General features: G+C 47.6%; 13 non-coding genes across 13 annotated transcripts; all 13 read left to right on the plus strand.

The window, feature by feature from the left end:
* Positions 1–1,228: 1,228 nt before the first annotated feature.
* On the plus strand, positions 1,229–1,419 carry LOC142687017 (U2 spliceosomal RNA). Its single transcript, XR_012856303.1, has one exon. It is a non-coding gene; the product is annotated as a U2 spliceosomal RNA (small nuclear RNA).
* A 1,288-nt stretch (positions 1,420–2,707) lies between these two features.
* On the plus strand, positions 2,708–2,898 carry LOC142687019 (U2 spliceosomal RNA). The gene has a single exon (XR_012856304.1). It is a non-coding gene; the product is annotated as a U2 spliceosomal RNA (small nuclear RNA).
* A 1,292-nt stretch (positions 2,899–4,190) lies between these two features.
* Positions 4,191–4,381, plus strand: LOC142687020 (U2 spliceosomal RNA). Its single transcript, XR_012856305.1, has one exon. It is a non-coding gene; the product is annotated as a U2 spliceosomal RNA (small nuclear RNA).
* Positions 4,382–5,685: 1,304 nt separating this feature from the next.
* LOC142687021 (U2 spliceosomal RNA) lies at positions 5,686–5,876 on the plus strand. Its single transcript, XR_012856306.1, has one exon. It is a non-coding gene; the product is annotated as a U2 spliceosomal RNA (small nuclear RNA).
* A 1,304-nt stretch (positions 5,877–7,180) lies between these two features.
* LOC142687022 (U2 spliceosomal RNA) lies at positions 7,181–7,371 on the plus strand. Its single transcript, XR_012856307.1, has one exon. It is a non-coding gene; the product is annotated as a U2 spliceosomal RNA (small nuclear RNA).
* A 1,304-nt stretch (positions 7,372–8,675) lies between these two features.
* On the plus strand, positions 8,676–8,866 carry LOC142687023 (U2 spliceosomal RNA). The gene has a single exon (XR_012856308.1). It is a non-coding gene; the product is annotated as a U2 spliceosomal RNA (small nuclear RNA).
* Positions 8,867–10,154: 1,288 nt separating this feature from the next.
* On the plus strand, positions 10,155–10,345 carry LOC142687024 (U2 spliceosomal RNA). Its single transcript, XR_012856309.1, has one exon. It is a non-coding gene; the product is annotated as a U2 spliceosomal RNA (small nuclear RNA).
* A 1,296-nt stretch (positions 10,346–11,641) lies between these two features.
* Positions 11,642–11,832, plus strand: LOC142687025 (U2 spliceosomal RNA). The gene has a single exon (XR_012856310.1). It is a non-coding gene; the product is annotated as a U2 spliceosomal RNA (small nuclear RNA).
* Positions 11,833–13,120: 1,288 nt separating this feature from the next.
* LOC142687027 (U2 spliceosomal RNA) lies at positions 13,121–13,311 on the plus strand. The gene has a single exon (XR_012856312.1). It is a non-coding gene; the product is annotated as a U2 spliceosomal RNA (small nuclear RNA).
* A 1,304-nt stretch (positions 13,312–14,615) lies between these two features.
* On the plus strand, positions 14,616–14,806 carry LOC142687028 (U2 spliceosomal RNA). Its single transcript, XR_012856313.1, has one exon. It is a non-coding gene; the product is annotated as a U2 spliceosomal RNA (small nuclear RNA).
* Positions 14,807–16,117: 1,311 nt separating this feature from the next.
* LOC142687030 (U2 spliceosomal RNA) lies at positions 16,118–16,308 on the plus strand. The gene has a single exon (XR_012856314.1). It is a non-coding gene; the product is annotated as a U2 spliceosomal RNA (small nuclear RNA).
* Positions 16,309–17,620: 1,312 nt separating this feature from the next.
* On the plus strand, positions 17,621–17,811 carry LOC142687031 (U2 spliceosomal RNA). Its single transcript, XR_012856315.1, has one exon. It is a non-coding gene; the product is annotated as a U2 spliceosomal RNA (small nuclear RNA).
* A 1,299-nt stretch (positions 17,812–19,110) lies between these two features.
* LOC142687032 (U2 spliceosomal RNA) lies at positions 19,111–19,301 on the plus strand. The gene has a single exon (XR_012856316.1). It is a non-coding gene; the product is annotated as a U2 spliceosomal RNA (small nuclear RNA).
* The last annotated feature ends 122 nt before the right edge of the window (positions 19,302–19,423 follow it).

Here is a 19,423-nt window from a genome sequence, read left to right on the forward strand (position 1 = left end):
TCTTTCTGAAGGGATCTCCCCTTTTAATCCCATTATTTCAACACCTGTTGGACAATGCATGAGTGATAATGAGCTCATTGATTAAATGCAATTAATGAATAGATTGCCACCTCTTGTTGTGTGTCGTCTGTGTTTCTGTGTTTCCGGCATTTCACATTGGAACACCTCATTCACCTTCCTTGTCTTCTCTCCGCCCTCCCTTTTAGGTAAGTTAAAGAGCTGCACCTGAGCCAGCCACTGATTGATTGATTGATTGATTGATTGATTGATTGATTGATTGATTGATTGATGCAGCACAACAGTCAAATAGTGGAGTGGAGTAGGGGAACAGCAAACAGCCAATAAAGCAGCCCGCCCGCTCGCCTGCCCGCCACAATGGACCTACCTGTGTACACTAGATGGATGTGATGGAATGTACTGTCGTCCCTACATTTCAAGAAGAAGTAAGAATTGCAATTGCAACAAAGCCTTGCTTGCCTACAAAGAGAGCAGCAATTTGGATTTGTTACTATGTTACCTAGAAGAATAACAAACTGTGCAAGGATGGAGGTTGTAGGAGCAAAGAGAAGTTGTCTGTAAAGTTGGTGGATGCCTATTTTCCATTTTGCAGTCCCTTGTCTCCCTCTTGTGGCCTCCTGGAGGCAACTAGCTGTGCAAAAAAAAGACAGCCTGGCGGCCGGCTGTTGCAGTGTTGCCCTCTCAGGCAACACTGAGTGACTGACTGAGCCTCACCGTCTTATATAAAGTTCAGACGGAACTTTGCACGTGTCATAGTGGAGCCCTCAGGATTCCAGAGCCAGCTTTCTGACATCATAATGGGGCCTCAGAGATAAAAGCCTGGGCCCAGGCAGTGTTGGTCAGTGCTTCTCAGCAGGCAGCACTGGACTGGACTGGATTACAGCTGATACAAGGTGTGAAGGAACAAGGGGTGGCTGTGGGCATGCACTTGCTGCCGCTGCCAGTGTTTATCTGCATGGCAGCAGGGCATTTGGGCGTTGCCAGGAAGGCGTTTTTATGTAGATTCCTCCTCTTTCAGCACTGCATTGTGGTGCAAGCAAAAGAAGCAAATCCTGTCTGGCTTCCTCTCCGGCCTTTATTCACCTCCCGTGTAGCTGTGAGTGTGTGAGCCTGCAGGGCCCCATGGAATTGCCTAGAAGTAGGCTGAATCGCTGCAAGGGCTGAACAGCAGTATCGGGCAGGCTCGGGCAACGCGCGGCCCGTTCGGGTTATCGCTTCTCGGCCTTTTGGCTAAGATCAAGTGTAGTATCTGTTCTTATCAGTTTAATATCTGATACGTCCCCTATCTGGGGACCATATATTAAATGGATTTTTAGAACAGGGAGATGGAAATAGAGCTTGCTCTGTCCACTCCACGCATTGACCTGGTATTGCAGTATTTCCAGGACCGGTGCACCCTTTCCTTATGTGTTGACTAAAAGCAGATTCCAAAAGTGTTTTTTGTCTTTGCTATTGTTTCTGTCTTTCTGAAGGGATCTCCCCTTTTAATCCCATTATTTCAACACCTGTTGGACAATGCATGAGTGATAATGAGCTCATTGATTAAATGCAATTAATGAATAGATTGCCACCTCTTGTTGTGTGTCGTCTGTGTTTCTGTGTTTCCGGCATTTCACATTGGAACACCTCATTCACCTTCCTTGTCTTCTCTCCGCCCTCCCTTTTAGGTAAGTTAAAGAGCTGCACCTGAGCCAGCCACTGATTGATTGATTGATTGATTGATTGATTGATTGATTGATTGATTGATTGATGCAGCACAACAGTCAAATAGTGGAGTGGAGTAGGGGAACAGCAAACAGCCAATAAAGCAGCCCGCCCGCTCGCCTGCCCGCCACAATGGACCTACCTGTGTACACTAGATGGATGTGATGGAATGTACTGTCGTCCCTACATTTCAAGAAGAAGTAAGAATTGCAATTGCAACAAAGCCTTGCTTGCCTACAAAGAGAGCAGCAATTTGGATTTGTTACTATGTTACCTAGAAGAATAACAAACTGTGCAAGGATGGAGGTTGTAGGAGCAAAGAGAAGTTGTCTGTAAAGTTGGTGGATGCCTATTTTCCATTTTGCAGTCCCTTGTCTCCCTCTTGTGGCCTCCTGGAGGCAACTAGCTGTGCAAAAAAAAGACAGCCTGGCGGCCGGCTGTTGCAGTGTTGCCCTCTCAGGCAACACTGAGTGACTGACTGAGCCTCACCGTCTTATATAAAGTTCAGACGGAACTTTGCACGTGTCATAGTGGAGCCCTCAGGATTCCAGAGCCAGCTTTCTGACATCATAATGGGGCCTCAGAGATAAAAGCCTGGGCCCAGGCAGTGTTGGTCAGTGCTTCTCAGCAGGCAGCACTGGACTGGACTGGATTACAGCTGATACAAGGTGTGAAGGAACAAGGGGTGGCTGTGGGCATGCACTTGCTGCCGCTGCCAGTGTTTATCTGCATGGCAGCAGGGCATTTGGGCGTTGCCAGGAAGGCGTTTTTATGTAGATTCCTCCTCTTTCAGCACTGCATTGTGGTGCAAGCAAAAGAAGCAAATCCTGTCTGGCTTCCTCTCCGGCCTTTATTCACCTCCCGTGTAGCTGTGAGTGTGTGAGCCTGCAGGGCCCCATGGAATTGCCTAGAAGTAGGCTGAATCGCTGCAAGGGCTGAACAGCAGTATCGGGCAGGCTCGGGCAACGCGCGGCCCGTTCGGGTTATCGCTTCTCGGCCTTTTGGCTAAGATCAAGTGTAGTATCTGTTCTTATCAGTTTAATATCTGATACGTCCCCTATCTGGGGACCATATATTAAATGGATTTTTAGAACAGGGAGATGGAAATAGAGCTTGCTCTGTCCACTCCACGCATTGACCTGGTATTGCAGTATTTCCAGGACCGGTGCACCCTTTCCTTATGTGTTGACTAAAAGCAGATTCCAAAAGTGTTTTTTGTCTTTGCTATTGTTTCTGTCTTTCTGAAGGGATCTCCCCTTTTAATCCCATTATTTCAACACCTGTTGGACAATGCATGAGTGATAATGAGCTCATTGATTAAATGCAATTAATGAATAGATTGCCACCTCTTGTTGTGTGTCGTCTGTGTTTCTGTGTTTCCGGCATTTCACATTGGAACACCTCATTCACCTTCCTTGTCTTCTCTCCGCCCTCCCTTTTAGGTAAGTTAAAGAGCTGCACCTGAGCCAGCCACTGATTGATTGATTGATTGATTGATTGATTGATTGATTGATTGATTGATTGATTGATGCAGCACAACAGTCAAATAGTGGAGTGGAGTAGGGGAACAGCAAACAGCCAATAAAGCAGCCCGCCCGCTCGCCTGCCCGCCACAATGGACCTACCTGTGTACACTAGATGGATGTGATGGAATGTACTGTCGTCCCTACATTTCAAGAAGAAGTAAGAATTGCAGTTGCAACAAAGCCTTGCTTGCCTACAAAGAGAGCAGCAATTTGGATTTGTTACTATGTTACCTAGAAGAATAACAAACTGTGCAAGGATGGAGGTTGTAGGAGCAAGGAGAAGTTGTCTGTAAAGTTGGTGGATGCCTATTTTCCATTTTGCAGTCCCTTGTCTCCCTCTTGTGGCCTCCTGGAGGCAACTAGCTGTGCAAAAAAAAGACAGCCTGGCGGCCGGCTGTTGCAGTGTTGCCCTCTCAGGCAACACTGAGTGACTGACTGAGCCTCACCGTCTTATATAAAGTTCAGACGGAACTTTGCACGTGTCATAGTGGAGCCCTCAGGATTCCAGAGCCAGCTTTCTGACATCATAATGGGGCCTCAGAGATAAAAGCCTGGGCCCAGGCAGTGTTGGTCAGTGCTGCTCAGCAGGCAGCACTGGACTGGACTGGATTACAGCTGATACAAGGTGTGAAGGAACAAGGGGTGGCTGTGGGCATGCACTTGCTGCCGCTGCCAGTGTTTATCTGCATGGCAGCAGGGCATTTGGGCGTTGCCAGGAAGGCGTTTTTATGTAGATTCCTCCTCTTTCAGCACTGCATTGTGGTGCAAGCAAAAGAAGCAAATCCTGTCTGGCTTCCTCTCCGGCCTTTATTCACCTCCCGTGTAGCTGTGAGTGTGTGAGCCTGCAGGGCCCCATGGAATTGCCTAGAAGTAGGCTGAATCGCTGCAAGGGCTGAACAGCAGTATCGGGCAGGCTCGGGCAACGCGCGGCCCGTTCGGGTTATCGCTTCTCGGCCTTTTGGCTAAGATCAAGTGTAGTATCTGTTCTTATCAGTTTAATATCTGATACGTCCCCTATCTGGGGACCATATATTAAATGGATTTTTAGAACAGGGAGATGGAAATAGAGCTTGCTCTGTCCACTCCACGCATTGACCTGGTATTGCAGTATTTCCAGGACCGGTGCACCCTTTCCTTATGTGTTGACTAAAAGCAGATTCCAAAAGTGTTTTTTGTCTTTGCTATTGTTTCTGTCTTTCTGAAGGGATCTCCCCTTTTAATCCCATTATTTCAACACCTGTTGGACAATGCATGAGTGATAATGAGCTCATTGATTAAATGCAATTAATGAATAGATTGCCACCTCTTGTTGTGTGTCGTCTGTGTTTCTGTGTTTCCGGCATTTCACATTGGAACACCTCATTCACCTTCCTTGTCTTCTCTCCGCCCTCCCTTTTAGGTAAGTTAAAGAGCTGCACCTGAGCCAGCCACTGATTGATTGATTGATTGATTGATTGATTGATTGATTGATTGATTGATTGATTGATTGATTGATTGATGCAGCACAACAGTCAAATAGTGGAGTGGAGTAGGGGAACAGCAAACAGCCAATAAAGCAGCCCGCCCGCTCGCCTGCCCGCCACAATGGACCTACCTGTGTACACTAGATGGATGTGATGGAATGTACTGTCGTCCCTACATTTCAAGAAGAAGTAAGAATTGCAGTTGCAACAAAGCCTTGCTTGCCTACAAAGAGAGCAGCAATTTGGATTTGTTACTATGTTACCTAGAAGAATAACAAACTGTGCAAGGATGGAGGTTGTAGGAGCAAGGAGAAGTTGTCTGTAAAGTTGGTGGATGCCTATTTTCCATTTTGCAGTCCCTTGTCTCCCTCTTGTGGCCTCCTGGAGGCAACTAGCTGTGCAAAAAAAAGACAGCCTGGCGGCCGGCTGTTGCAGTGTTGCCCTCTCAGGCAACACTGAGTGACTGACTGAGCCTCACCGTCTTATATAAAGTTCAGATGGAACTTTGCACGTGTCATAGTGGAGCCCTCAGGATTCCAGAGCCAGCTTTCTGACATCATAATGGGGCCTCAGAGATAAAAGCCTGGGCCCAGGCAGTGTTGGTCAGTGCTGCTCAGCAGGCAGCACTGGACTGGACTGGATTACAGCTGATACAAGGTGTGAAGGAACAAGGGGTGGCTGTGGGCATGCACTTGCTGCCGCTGCCAGTGTTTATCTGCATGGCAGCAGGGCATTTGGGCGTTGCCAGGAAGGCGTTTTTATGTAGATTCCTCCTCTTTCAGCACTGCATTGTGGTGCAAGCAAAAGAAGCAAATCCTGTCTGGCTTCCTCTCCGGCCTTTATTCACCTCCCGTGTAGCTGTGAGTGTGTGAGCCTGCAGGGCCCCATGGAATTGCCTCGAAGTAGGCTGAATCGCTGCAAGGGCTGAACAGCAGTATCGGGCAGGCTCGGGCAACGCGCGGCCCGTTCGGGTTATCGCTTCTCGGCCTTTTGGCTAAGATCAAGTGTAGTATCTGTTCTTATCAGTTTAATATCTGATACGTCCCCTATCTGGGGACCATATATTAAATGGATTTTTAGAACAGGGAGATGGAAATAGAGCTTGCTCTGTCCACTCCACGCATTGACCTGGTATTGCAGTATTTCCAGGACCGGTGCACCCTTTCCTTATGTGTTGACTAAAAGCAGATTCCAAAAGTGTTTTTTGTCTTTGCTATTGTTTCTGTCTTTCTGAAGGGATCTCCCCTTTTAATCCCATTATTTCAACACCTGTTGGACAATGCATGAGTGATAATGAGCTCATTGATTAAATGCAATTAATGAATAGATTGCCACCTCTTGTTGTGTGTCGTCTGTGTTTCTGTGTTTCCGGCATTTCACATTGGAACACCTCATTCACCTTCCTTGTCTTCTCTCCGCCCTCCCTTTTAGGTAAGTTAAAGAGCTGCACCTGAGCCAGCCACTGATTGATTGATTGATTGATTGATTGATTGATTGATTGATTGATTGATTGATTGATTGATTGATTGATGCAGCACAACAGTCAAATAGTGGAGTGGAGTAGGGGAACAGCAAACAGCCAATAAAGCAGCCCGCCCGCTCGCCTGCCCGCCACAATGGACCTACCTGTGTACACTAGATGGATGTGATGGAATGTACTGTCGTCCCTACATTTCAAGAAGAAGTAAGAATTGCAGTTGCAACAAAGCCTTGCTTGCCTACAAAGAGAGCAGCAATTTGGATTTGTTACTATGTTACCTAGAAGAATAACAAACTGTGCAAGGATGGAGGTTGTAGGAGCAAGGAGAAGTTGTCTGTAAAGTTGGTGGATGCCTATTTTCCATTTTGCAGTCCCTTGTCTCCCTCTTGTGGCCTCCTGGAGGCAACTAGCTGTGCAAAAAAAAGACAGCCTGGCGGCCGGCTGTTGCAGTGTTGCCCTCTCAGGCAACACTGAGTGACTGACTGAGCCTCACCGTCTTATATAAAGTTCAGACGGAACTTTGCACGTGTCATAGTGGAGCCCTCAGGATTCCAGAGCCAGCTTTCTGACATCATAATGGGGCCTCAGAGATAAAAGCCTGGGCCCAGGCAGTGTTGGTCAGTGCTGCTCAGCAGGCAGCACTGGACTGGACTGGATTACAGCTGATACAAGGTGTGAAGGAACAAGGGGTGGCTGTGGGCATGCACTTGCTGCCGCTGCCAGTGTTTATCTGCATGGCAGCAGGGCATTTGGGCGTTGCCAGGAAGGCGTTTTTATGTAGATTCCTCCTCTTTCAGCACTGCATTGTGGTGCAAGCAAAAGAAGCAAATCCTGTCTGGCTTCCTCTCCGGCCTTTATTCACCTCCCGTGTAGCTGTGAGTGTGTGAGCCTGCAGGGCCCCATGGAATTGCCTCGAAGTAGGCTGAATCGCTGCAAGGGCTGAACAGCAGTATCGGGCAGGCTCGGGCAACGCGCGGCCCGTTCGGGTTATCGCTTCTCGGCCTTTTGGCTAAGATCAAGTGTAGTATCTGTTCTTATCAGTTTAATATCTGATACGTCCCCTATCTGGGGACCATATATTAAATGGATTTTTAGAACAGGGAGATGGAAATAGAGCTTGCTCTGTCCACTCCACGCATTGACCTGGTATTGCAGTATTTCCAGGACCGGTGCACCCTTTCCTTATGTGTTGACTAAAAGCAGATTCCAAAAGTGTTTTTTGTCTTTGCTATTGTTTCTGTCTTTCTGAAGGGATCTCCCCTTTTAATCCCATTATTTCAACACCTGTTGGACAATGCATGAGTGATAATGAGCTCATTGATTAAATGCAATTAATGAATAGATTGCCACCTCTTGTTGTGTGTCGTCTGTGTTTCTGTGTTTCCGGCATTTCACATTGGAACACCTCATTCACCTTCCTTGTCTTCTCTCCGCCCTCCCTTTTAGGTAAGTTAAAGAGCTGCACCTGAGCCAGCCACTGATTGATTGATTGATTGATTGATTGATTGATTGATTGATTGATTGATTGATTGATTGATTGATTGATGCAGCACAACAGTCAAATAGTGGAGTGGAGTAGGGGAACAGCAAACAGCCAATAAAGCAGCCCGCCCGCTCGCCTGCCCGCCACAATGGACCTACCTGTGTACACTAGATGGATGTGATGGAATGTACTGTCGTCCCTACATTTCAAGAAGAAGTAAGAATTGCAGTTGCAACAAAGCCTTGCTTGCCTACAAAGAGAGCAGCAATTTGGATTTGTTACTATGTTACCTAGAAGAATAACAAACTGTGCAAGGATGGAGGTTGTAGGAGCAAGGAGAAGTTGTCTGTAAAGTTGGTGGATGCCTATTTTCCATTTTGCAGTCCCTTGTCTCCCTCTTGTGGCCTCCTGGAGGCAACTAGCTGTGCAAAAAAAAGACAGCCTGGCGGCCGGCTGTTGCAGTGTTGCCCTCTCAGGCAACACTGAGTGACTGACTGAGCCTCACCGTCTTATATAAAGTTCAGACGGAACTTTGCACGTGTCATAGTGGAGCCCTCAGGATTCCAGAGCCAGCTTTCTGACATCATAATGGGGCCTCAGAGATAAAAGCCTGGGCCCAGGCAGTGTTGGTCAGTGCTGCTCAGCAGGCAGCACTGGACTGGACTGGATTACAGCTGATACAAGGTGTGAAGGAACAAGGGGTGGCTGTGGGCATGCACTTGCTGCCGCTGCCAGTGTTTATCTGCATGGCAGCAGGGCATTTGGGCGTTGCCAGGAAGGCGTTTTTATGTAGATTCCTCCTCTTTCAGCACTGCATTGTGGTGCAAGCAAAATAAGCAAATCCTGTCTGGCTTCCTCTCCGGCCTTTATTCACCTCCCGTGTAGCTGTGAGTGTGTGAGCCTGCAGGGCCCCATGGAATTGCCTAGAAGTAGGCTGAATCGCTGCAAGGGCTGAACAGCAGTATCGGGCAGGCTCGGGCAACGCGCGGCCCGTTCGGGTTATCGCTTCTCGGCCTTTTGGCTAAGATCAAGTGTAGTATCTGTTCTTATCAGTTTAATATCTGATACGTCCCCTATCTGGGGACCATATATTAAATGGATTTTTAGAACAGGGAGATGGAAATAGAGCTTGCTCTGTCCACTCCACGCATTGACCTGGTATTGCAGTATTTCCAGGACCGGTGCACCCTTTCCTTATGTGTTGACTAAAAGCAGATTCCAAAAGTGTTTTTTGTCTTTGCTATTGTTTCTGTCTTTCTGAAGGGATCTCCTCCCATTATTTCAACACCTGTTGGACAATGCATGAGTGATAATGAGCTCATTGATTAAATGCAATTAATGAATAGATTGCCACCTCTTGTTGTGTGTCGTCTGTGTTTCTGTGTTTCCGGCATTTCACATTGGAACACCTCATTCACCTTCCTTGTCTTCTCTCCGCCCTCCCTTTTAGGTAAGTTAAAGAGCTGCACCTGAGCCAGCCACTGATTGATTGATTGATTGATTGATTGATTGATTGATTGATTGATTGATTGATTGATTGATGCAGCACAACAGTCAAATAGTGGAGTGGAGTAGGGGAACAGCAAACAGCCAATAAAGCAGCCCGCCCGCTCGCCTGCCCGCCACAATGGACCTACCTGTGTACACTAGATGGATGTGATGGAATGTACTGTCGTCCCTACATTTCAAGAAGAAGTAAGAATTGCAGTTGCAACAAAGCCTTGCTTGCCTACAAAGAGAGCAGCAATTTGGATTTGTTACTATGTTACCTAGAAGAATAACAAACTGTGCAAGGATGGAGGTTGTAGGAGCAAGGAGAAGTTGTCTGTAAAGTTGGTGGATGCCTATTTTCCATTTTGCAGTCCCTTGTCTCCCTCTTGTGGCCTCCTGGAGGCAACTAGCTGTGCAAAAAAAAGACAGCCTGGCGGCCGGCTGTTGCAGTGTTGCCCTCTCAGGCAACACTGAGTGACTGACTGAGCCTCACCGTCTTATATAAAGTTCAGACGGAACTTTGCACGTGTCATAGTGGAGCCCTCAGGATTCCAGAGCCAGCTTTCTGACATCATAATGGGGCCTCAGAGATAAAAGCCTGGGCCCAGGCAGTGTTGGTCAGTGCTGCTCAGCAGGCAGCACTGGACTGGACTGGATTACAGCTGATACAAGGTGTGAAGGAACAAGGGGTGGCTGTGGGCATGCACTTGCTGCCGCTGCCAGTGTTTATCTGCATGGCAGCAGGGCATTTGGGCGTTGCCAGGAAGGCGTTTTTATGTAGATTCCTCCTCTTTCAGCACTGCATTGTGGTGCAAGCAAAAGAAGCAAATCCTGTCTGGCTTCCTCTCCGGCCTTTATTCACCTCCCGTGTAGCTGTGAGTGTGTGAGCCTGCAGGGCCCCATGGAATTGCCTAGAAGTAGGCTGAATCGCTGCAAGGGCTGAACAGCAGTATCGGGCAGGCTCGGGCAACGCGCGGCCCGTTCGGGTTATCGCTTCTCGGCCTTTTGGCTAAGATCAAGTGTAGTATCTGTTCTTATCAGTTTAATATCTGATACGTCCCCTATCTGGGGACCATATATTAAATGGATTTTTAGAACAGGGAGATGGAAATAGAGCTTGCTCTGTCCACTCCACGCATTGACCTGGTATTGCAGTATTTCCAGGACCGGTGCACCCTTTCCTTATGTGTTGACTAAAAGCAGATTCCAAAAGTGTTTTTTGTCTTTGCTATTGTTTCTGTCTTTCTGAAGGGATCTCCCCTTTTAATCCCATTATTTCAACACCTGTTGGACAATGCATGAGTGATAATGAGCTCATTGATTAAATGCAATTAATGAATAGATTGCCACCTCTTGTTGTGTGTCGTCTGTGTTTCTGTGTTTCCGGCATTTCACATTGGAACACCTCATTCACCTTCCTTGTCTTCTCTCCGCCCTCCCTTTTAGGTAAGTTAAAGAGCTGCACCTGAGCCAGCCACTGATTGATTGATTGATTGATTGATTGATTGATTGATTGATTGATTGATTGATTGATTGATGCAGCACAACAGTCAAATAGTGGAGTGGAGTAGGGGAACAGCAAACAGCCAATAAAGCAGCCCGCCCGCTCGCCTGCCCGCCACAATGGACCTACCTGTGTACACTAGATGGATGTGATGGAATGTACTGTCGTCCCTACATTTCAAGAAGAAGTAAGAATTGCAGTTGCAACAAAGCCTTGCTTGCCTACAAAGAGAGCAGCAATTTGGATTTGTTACTATGTTACCTAGAAGAATAACAAACTGTGCAAGGATGGAGGTTGTAGGAGCAAGGAGAAGTTGTCTGTAAAGTTGGTGGATGCCTATTTTCCATTTTGCAGTCCCTTGTCTCCCTCTTGTGGCCTCCTGGAGGCAACTAGCTGTGCAAAAAAAAGACAGCCTGGCGGCCGGCTGTTGCAGTGTTGCCCTCTCAGGCAACACTGAGTGACTGACTGAGCCTCACCGTCTTATATAAAGTTCAGACGGAACTTTGCACGTGTCATAGTGGAGCCCTCAGGATTCCAGAGCCAGCTTTCTGACATCATAATGGGGCCTCAGAGATAAAAGCCTGGGCCCAGGCAGTGTTGGTCAGTGCTGCTCAGCAGGCAGCACTGGACTGGACTGGATTACAGCTGATACAAGGTGTGAAGGAACAAGGGGTGGCTGTGGGCATGCACTTGCTGCCGCTGCCAGTGTTTATCTGCATGGCAGCAGGGCATTTGGGCGTTGCCAGGAAGGCGTTTTTATGTAGATTCCTCCTCTTTCAGCACTGCATTGTGGTGCAAGCAAAAGAAGCAAATCCTGTCTGGCTTCCTCTCCGGCCTTTATTCACCTCCCGTGTAGCTGTGAGTGTGTGAGCCTGCAGGGCCCCATGGAATTGCCTAGAAGTAGGCTGAATCGCTGCAAGGGCTGAACAGCAGTATCGGGCAGGCTCGGGCAACGCGCGGCCCGTTCGGGTTATCGCTTCTCGGCCTTTTGGCTAAGATCAAGTGTAGTATCTGTTCTTATCAGTTTAATATCTGATACGTCCCCTATCTGGGGACCATATATTAAATGGATTTTTAGAACAGGGAGATGGAAATAGAGCTTGCTCTGTCCACTCCACGCATTGACCTGGTATTGCAGTATTTCCAGGACCGGTGCACCCTTTCCTTATGTGTTGACTAAAAGCAGATTCCAAAAGTGTTTTTTGTCTTTGCTATTGTTTCTGTCTTTCTGAAGGGATCTCCCCTTTTAATCCCATTATTTCAACACCTGTTGGACAATGCATGAGTGATAATGAGCTCATTGATTAAATGCAATTAATGAATAGATTGCCACCTCTTGTTGTGTGTCGTCTGTGTTTCTGTGTTTCCGGCATTTCACATTGGAACACCTCATTCACCTTCCTTGTCTTCTCTCCGCCCTCCCTTTTAGGTAAGTTAAAGAGCTGCACCTGAGCCAGCCACTGATTGATTGATTGATTGATTGATTGATTGATTGATTGATTGATTGATTGATGCAGCACAACAGTCAAATAGTGGAGTGGAGTAGGGGAACAGCAAACAGCCAATAAAGCAGCCCGCCCGCTCGCCTGCCCGCCACAATGGACCTACCTGTGTACACTAGATGGATGTGATGGAATGTACTGTCGTCCCTACATTTCAAGAAGAAGTAAGAATTGCAGTTGCAACAAAGCCTTGCTTGCCTACAAAGAGAGCAGCAATTTGGATTTGTTACTATGTTACCTAGAAGAATAACAAACTGTGCAAGGATGGAGGTTGTAGGAGCAAGGAGAAGTTGTCTGTAAAGTTGGTGGATGCCTATTTTCCATTTTGCAGTCCCTTGTCTCCCTCTTGTGGCCTCCTGGAGGCAACTAGCTGTGCAAAAAAAAGACAGCCTGGCGGCCGGCTGTTGCAGTGTTGCCCTCTCAGGCAACACTGAGTGACTGACTGAGCCTCACCGTCTTATATAAAGTTCAGACGGAACTTTGCACGTGTCATAGTGGAGCCCTCAGGATTCCAGAGCCAGCTTTCTGACATCATAATGGGGCCTCAGAGATAAAAGCCTGGGCCCAGGCAGTGTTGGTCAGTGCTGCTCAGCAGGCAGCACTGGACTGGACTGGATTACAGCTGATACAAGGTGTGAAGGAACAAGGGGTGGCTGTGGGCATGCACTTGCTGCCGCTGCCAGTGTTTATCTGCATGGCAGCAGGGCATTTGGGCGTTGCCAGGAAGGCGTTTTTATGTAGATTCCTCCTCTTTCAGCACTGCATTGTGGTGCAAGCAAAAGAAGCAAATCCTGTCTGGCTTCCTCTCCGGCCTTTATTCACCTCCCGTGTAGCTGTGAGTGTGTGAGCCTGCAGGGCCCCATGGAATTGCCTAGAAGTAGGCTGAATCGCTGCAAGGGCTGAACAGCAGTATCGGGCAGGCTCGGGCAACGCGCGGCCCGTTCGGGTTATCGCTTCTCGGCCTTTTGGCTAAGATCAAGTGTAGTATCTGTTCTTATCAGTTTAATATCTGATACGTCCCCTATCTGGGGACCATATATTAAATGGATTTTTAGAACAGGGAGATGGAAATAGAGCTTGCTCTGTCCACTCCACGCATTGACCTGGTATTGCAGTATTTCCAGGACCGGTGCACCCTTTCCTTATGTGTTGACTAAAAGCAGATTCCAAAAGTGTTTTTTGTCTTTGCTATTGTTTCTGTCTTTCTGAAGGGATCTCCCCTTTTAATCCCATTATTTCAACACCTGTTGGACAATGCATGAGTGATAATGAGCTCATTGATTAAATGCAATTAATGAATAGATTGCCACCTCTTGTTGTGTGTCGTCTGTGTTTCTGTGTTTCCGGCATTTCACATTGGAACACCTCATTCACCTTCCTTGTCTTCTCTCCGCCCTCCCTTTTAGGTAAGTTAAAGAGCTGCACCTGAGCCAGCCACTGATTGATTGATTGATTGATTGATTGATTGATTGATTGATTGATTGATTGATTGATTGATTGATTGATGCAGCACAACAGTCAAATAGTGGAGTGGAGTAGGGGAACAGCAAACAGCCAATAAAGCAGCCCGCCCGCTCGCCTGCCCGCCACAATGGACCTACCTGTGTACACTAGATGGATGTGATGGAATGTACTGTCGTCCCTACATTTCAAGAAGAAGTAAGAATTGCAGTTGCAACAAAGCCTTGCTTGCCTACAAAGAGAGCAGCAATTTGGATTTGTTACTATGTTACCTAGAAGAATAACAAACTGTGCAAGGATGGAGGTTGTAGGAGCAAGGAGAAGTTGTCTGTAAAGTTGGTGGATGCCTATTTTCCATTTTGCAGTCCCTTGTCTCCCTCTTGTGGCCTCCTGGAGGCAACTAGCTGTGCAAAAAAAAGACAGCCTGGCGGCCGGCTGTTGCAGTGTTGCCCTCTCAGGCAACACTGAGTGACTGACTGAGCCTCACCGTCTTATATAAAGTTCAGACGGAACTTTGCACGTGTCATAGTGGAGCCCTCAGGATTCCAGAGCCAGCTTTCTGACATCATAATGGGGCCTCAGAGATAAAAGCCTGGGCCCAGGCAGTGTTGGTCAGTGCTGCTCAGCAGGCAGCACTGGACTGGACTGGATTACAGCTGATACAAGGTGTGAAGGAACAAGGGGTGGCTGTGGGCATGCACTTGCTGCCGCTGCCAGTGTTTATCTGCATGGCAGCAGGGCATTTGGGCGTTGCCAGGAAGGCGTTTTTATGTAGATTCCTCCTCTTTCAGCACTGCATTGTGGTGCAAGCAAAAGTAGCAAATCCTGTCTGGCTTCCTCTCCGGCCTTTATTCACCTCCCGTGTAGCTGTGAGTGTGTGAGCCTGCAGGGCCCCATGGAATTGCCTAGAAGTAGGCTGAATCGCTGCAAGGGCTGAACAGCAGTATCGGGCAGGCTCGGGCAACGCGCGGCCCGTTCGGGTTATCGCTTCTCGGCCTTTTGGCTAAGATCAAGTGTAGTATCTGTTCTTATCAGTTTAATATCTGATACGTCCCCTATCTGGGGACCATATATTAAATGGATTTTTAGAACAGGGAGATGGAAATAGAGCTTGCTCTGTCCACTCCACGCATTGACCTGGTATTGCAGTATTTCCAGGACCGGTGCACCCTTTCCTTATGTGTTGACTAAAAACAGATTCCAAAAGTGTTTTTTGTCTTTGCTATTGTTTCTGTCTTTCTGAAGGGATCTCCCCTTTTAATCCCATTATTTCAACACCTGTTGGACAATGCATGAGTGATAATGAGCTCATTGATTAAATGCAATTAATGAATAGATTGCCACCTCTTGTTGTGTGTCGTCTGTGTTTCTGTGTTTCCGGCATTTCACATTGGAACACCTCATTCACCTTCCTTGTCTTCTCTCCGCCCTCCCTTTTAGGTAAGTTAAAGAGCTGCACCTGAGCCAGCCACTGATTGATTGATTGATTGATTGATTGATTGATTGATTGATTGATTGATTGATTGATTGATTGATTGATTGATTGATGCAGCACAACAGTCAAATAGTGGAGTGGAGTAGGGAACAGCAAACAGCCAATAAAGCAGCCCGCCCGCTCGCCTGCCCGCCACAATGGACCTACCTGTGTACACTAGATGGATGTGATGGAATGTACTGTCGTCCCTACATTTCAAGAAGAAGTAAGAATTGCAGTTGCAACAAAGCCTTGCTTGCCTACAAAGAGAGCAGCAATTTGGATTTGTTACTATGTTACCTAGAAGAATAACAAACTGTGCAAGGATGGAGGTTGTAGGAGCAAGGAGAAGTTGTCTGTAAAGTTGGTGGATGCCTATTTTCCATTTTGCAGTCCCTTGTCTCCCTCTTGTGGCCTCCTGGAGGCAACTAGCTGTGCAAAAAAAAGACAGCCTGGCGGCCGGCTGTTGCAGTGTTGCCCTCTCAGGCAACACTGAGTGACTGACTGAGCCTCACCGTCTTATATAAAGTTCAGACGGAACTTTGCACGTGTCATAGTGGAGCCCTCAGGATTCCAGAGCCAGCTTTCTGACATCATAATGGGGCCTCAGAGATAAAAGCCTGGGCCCAGGCAGTGTTGGTCAGTGCTGCTCAGCAGGCAGCACTGGACTGGACTGGATTACAGCTGATACAAGGTGTGAAGGAACAAGGGGTGGCTGTGGGCATGCACTTGCTGCCGCTGCCAGTGTTTATCTGCATGGCAGCAGGGCATTTGGGCGTTGCCAGGAAGGCGTTTTTATGTAGATTCCTCCTCTTTCAGCACTGCATTGTGGTGCAAGCAAAAGAAGCAAATCCTGTCTGGCTTCCTCTCCGGCCTTTATTCACCTCCCGTGTAGCTGTGAGTGTGTGAGCCTGCAGGGCCCCATGGAATTGCCTAGAAGTAGGCTGAATCGCTGCAAGGGCTGAACAGCAGTATCGGGCAGGCTCGGGCAACGCGCGGCCCGTTCGGGTTATCGCTTCTCGGCCTTTTGGCTAAGATCAAGTGTAGTATCTGTTCTTATCAGTTTAATATCTGATACGTCCCCTATCTGGGGACCATATATTAAATGGATTTTTAGAACAGGGAGATGGAAATAGAGCTTGCTCTGTCCACTCCACGCATTGACCTGGTATTGCAGTATTTCCAGGACCGGTGCACCCTTTCCTTATGTGTTGACTAAAAGCAGATTCCAAAAGTGTTTTTTGTCTTTGCTATTGTTTCTGTCTTTCTGAAGGGATCTCCCCTTTTAATCCCATTATTTCAACACCTGTTGGACAATGCATGAGTGATAATGAGCTCATTGATTAAATGCAATTAATGAATAGATTGCCACCTCTTGTTGTGTGTCGTCTGTGTTTCTGTGTTTCCGGCATTTCACATTGGAACACCTCATTCACCTTCCTTGTCTTCTCTCCGCCCTCCCTTTTAGGTAAGTTAAAGAGCTGCACCTGAGCCAGCCACTGATTGATTGATTGATTGATTGATTGATTGATTGATTGATTGATTGATTGATTGATTGATTGATTGATTGATTGATGCAGCACAACAGTCAAATAGTGGAGTGGAGTAGGGGAACAGCAAACAGCCAATAAAGCAGCCCGCCCGCTCGCCTGCCCGCCACAATGGACCTACCTGTGTACACTAGATGGATGTGATGGAATGTACTGTCGTCCCTACATTTCAAGAAGAAGTAAGAATTGCAGTTGCAACAAAGCCTTGCTTGCCTACAAAGAGAGCAGCAATTTGGATTTGTTACTATGTTACCTAGAAGAATAACAAACTGTGCAAGGATGGAGGTTGTAGGAGCAAGGAGAAGTTGTCTGTAAAGTTGGTGGATGCCTATTTTCCATTTTGCAGTCCCTTGTCTCCCTCTTGTGGCCTCCTGGAGGCAACTAGCTGTGCAAAAAAAAGACAGCCTGGCGGCCGGCTGTTGCAGTGTTGCCCTCTCAGGCAACACTGAGTGACTGACTGAGCCTCACCGTCTTATATAAAGTTCAGACGGAACTTTGCACGTGTCATAGTGGAGCCCTCAGGATTCCAGAGCCAGCTTTCTGACATCATAATGGGGCCTCAGAGATAAAAGCCTGGGCCCAGGCAGTGTTGGTCAGTGCTGCTCAGCAGGCAGCACTGGACTGGACTGGATTACAGCTGATACAAGGTGTGAAGGAACAAGGGGTGGCTGTGGGCATGCACTTGCTGCCGCTGCCAGTGTTTATCTGCATGGCAGCAGGGCATTTGGGCGTTGCCAGGAAGGCGTTTTTATGTAGATTCCTCCTCTTTCAGCACTGCATTGTGGTGCAAGCAAAAGTAGCAAATCCTGTCTGGCTTCCTCTCCGGCCTTTATTCACCTCCCGTGTAGCTGTGAGTGTGTGAGCCTGCAGGGCCCCATGGAATTGCCTAGAAGTAGGCTGAATCGCTGCAAGGGCTGAACAGCAGTATCGGGCAGGCTCGGGCAACGCGCGGCCCGTTCGGGTTATCGCTTCTCGGCCTTTTGGCTAAGATCAAGTGTAGTATCTGTTCTTATCAGTTTAATATCTGATACGTCCCCTATCTGGGGACCATATATTAAATGGATTTTTAGAACAGGGAGATGGAAATAGAGCTTGCTCTGTCCACTCCACGCATTGACCTGGTATTGCAGTATTTCCAGGACCGGTGCACCCTTTCCTTATGTGTTGACTAAAAACAGATTCCAAAAGTGTTTTTTGTCTTTGCTATTGTTTCTGTCTTTCTGAAGGGATCTCCCCTTTTAATCCCATTATTTCAACACCTGTTGGACAATGCATGAGTGATAATGAGCTCATTGATTAAATGCAATTAATGAATAGATTGCCACCTCTTGTTGTGTGTCGTCTGTGTTTCTGTGTTTCCGGCATTTCACATTGGAACACCTCATTCACCTTCCTTGTCTTCTCTCCGCCCTCCCTTTTAGGTAAGTTAAAGAGCTGCACCTGAGCCAGCCACTGATTGATTGATTGATTGATTGATTGATTGATTGATTGATTGATTGATTGATTGATTGATTGATGCAGCACAACAGTCAAATAGTGGAGTGGAGTAGGGAACAGCAAACAGCCAATAAAGCAGCCCGCCCGCTCGCCTGCCCGCCACAATGGACCTACCTGTGTACACTAGATGGATGTGATGGAATGTACTGTCGTCCCTACATTTCAAGAAGAAGTAAGAATTGCAGTTGCAACAAAGCCTTGCTTGCCTACAAAGAGAGCAGCAATTTGGATTTGTTACTATGTTACCTAGAAGAATAACAAACTGTGCAAGGATGGAGGTTGTAGGAGCAAGGAGAAGTTGTCTGTAAAGTTGGTGGATGCCTATTTTCCATTTTGCAGTCCCTTGTCTCCCTCTTGTGGCCTCCTGGAGGCAACTAGCTGTGCAAAAAAAAGACAGCCTGGCGGCCGGCTGTTGCAGTGTTGCCCTCTCAGGCAACACTGAGTGACTGACTGAGCCTCACCGTCTTATATAAAGTTCAGACGGAACTTTGCACGTGTCATAGTGGAGCCCTCAGGATTCCAGAGCCAGCTTTCTGACATCATAATGGGGCCTCAGAGATAAAAGCCTGGGCCCAGGCAGTGTTGGTCAGTGCTGCTCAGCAGGCAGCACTGGACTGGACTGGATTACAGCTGATACAAGGTGTGAAGGAACAAGGGGTGGCTGTGGGCATGCACTTGCTGCCGCTGCCAGTGTTTATCTGCATGGCAGCAGGGCATTTGGGCGTTGCCAGGAAGGCGTTTTTATGTAGATTCCTCCTCTTTCAGCACTGCATTGTGGTGCAAGCAAAAGAAGCAAATCCTGTCTGGCTTCCTCTCCGGCCTTTATTCACCTCCCGTGTAGCTGTGAGTGTGTGAGCCTGCAGGGCCCCATGGAATTGCCTAGAAGTAGGCTGAATCGCTGCAAGGGCTGAACAGCAGTATCGGGCAGGCTCGGGCAACGCGCGGCCCGTTCGGGTTATCGCTTCTCGGCCTTTTGGCTAAGATCAAGTGTAGTATCTGTTCTTATCAGTTTAATATCTGATACGTCCCCTATCTGGGGACCATATATTAAATGGATTTTTAGAACAGGGAGATGGAAATAGAGCTTGCTCTGTCCACTCCACGCATTGACCTGGTATTGCAGTATTTCCAGGACCGGTGCACCCTTTCCTTATGTGTTGACTAAAAGCAGATTCCAAAAGTGTTTTTTGTCTTTGCTATTGTTTCTGTCTTTCTGAAGGGATCTCCCCTTTTAATCCCATTATTTCAACACCTGTTGGACAATGCATGA

The sequence above is a fragment of the Rhinoderma darwinii genome, assembly GCF_050947455.1.
Source record: "Rhinoderma darwinii isolate aRhiDar2 chromosome 5 unlocalized genomic scaffold, aRhiDar2.hap1 SUPER_5_unloc_19, whole genome shotgun sequence".
Classification (NCBI taxonomy): Eukaryota; Metazoa; Chordata; class Amphibia; order Anura; family Rhinodermatidae; genus Rhinoderma; species Rhinoderma darwinii.